We start from the raw sequence: 1374 nt of genomic DNA on the forward strand, positions 1-1374 counted from the left end.
TATCAGGCGAGTATTAAGATGGCTCCTTATGAGGCTTTGTATGGGAGGCCATGTCGTACACCATTATGCTGGACTCAGGTGGGGGAGAGGAGCATGTTTGGTGCTAGTTTTGTTCAGGAGACCTCAGAGAAGATTCGGGTTCTCAAGCTGAACATGAAGGAGGCTCAGGATAGGCAGAGGAGTTATGCAGATAGGAGGAGGAGAGATCTTGAGTTTCAGGTGAGAGACAGAGTATACCTCAAGATGGCCATGTTTCCCCACCAGAACTATCGTATCGAGTCATATAGAGCCCCTTCTTTACCCCCGGTCTATATGTCCCCGAAAAAAAAGTTTAATGCCATTTTCCCCCCCGAATTAAAAGTTCCAAAGCTATATCTCCCCGAGTTTATTCTTCTACATCAATTAACCCATAATCGTGGTTTGGGATTGGTTTACTATTTACCTAACCGATAAAGAAAAAACTAAACCTTGCTTATACCAAAACAAACCCGATTTCGACCCGATATACCTTGATATTATTATCCATTATCACCAAAATCCCTAAAACAAAAAACCCCAAATTCGCAAAGAACCCTTGAGCGAAGAACCCTAGAGATTGAAAACCCAAAGTCGAAGCTTAGATTCCCTAGGGAAGACATCGTTAATGGCGATTGTCGTTCCAAATGCAGGAGATTTCGATGAAGAAGCCATTGACAGAGATGAATTTCACATCGACCAGTTGGTCAACGAGTTCGTCGACGAACCACCGGTCCGCCATGATGTGTATCCGGAGAGTGACACTGAAGAAAATGGTGATGGAGAAGAGCCAGTTCATACACATATCAGGCGCGGTGATGGGCATTTGTACGATAAGCAAACATTCTTCAGTGGTGTCGCTTTCAAAGAGGCAGTGACGGACTATGTTCTTCGAACTGGAAACAATCTGAAGCAATACAGGTATGATAAAGATAAAATTGGCTTCATATGTGTTGGTTGTAATGGAGTTGATGGATCAAAGTGTGAGTGGAAGGTATATGCCGCGATTTTGCCAAGTGATAACATGTGGAGGATTAGAAAGTTTAATGATAAGCATAGCTGTATTCCTAATGGAGAATGTGAGATGTTTAAGGTGAATCATATAGCTAGGTTGTTTCTTGATAAGATTAGAGATAATCCTGAGTACTTCATGCCAATGAAAATGGAAGAAATCATAAAGGAACGGTGGAAGATCAGTGTCACTAGGCATCAGTGTCAGGCGGCTAGAAAGAAGGCACTTAGGTGGATTGAGAAGGAGTATGATGAACAGTTTGCTAGATTAAGAGATTATGCTGCTGAGATATTAGAATCAAACAAGGATTCACATGTAGAGGTTGAATGTGTGACGACTGATGATGG

The sequence above is a fragment of the Camelina sativa genome, chromosome 17, assembly GCF_000633955.1.
Source record: "Camelina sativa cultivar DH55 chromosome 17, Cs, whole genome shotgun sequence".
Lineage (NCBI taxonomy): Eukaryota > Viridiplantae > Streptophyta > Magnoliopsida > Brassicales > Brassicaceae > Camelina > Camelina sativa.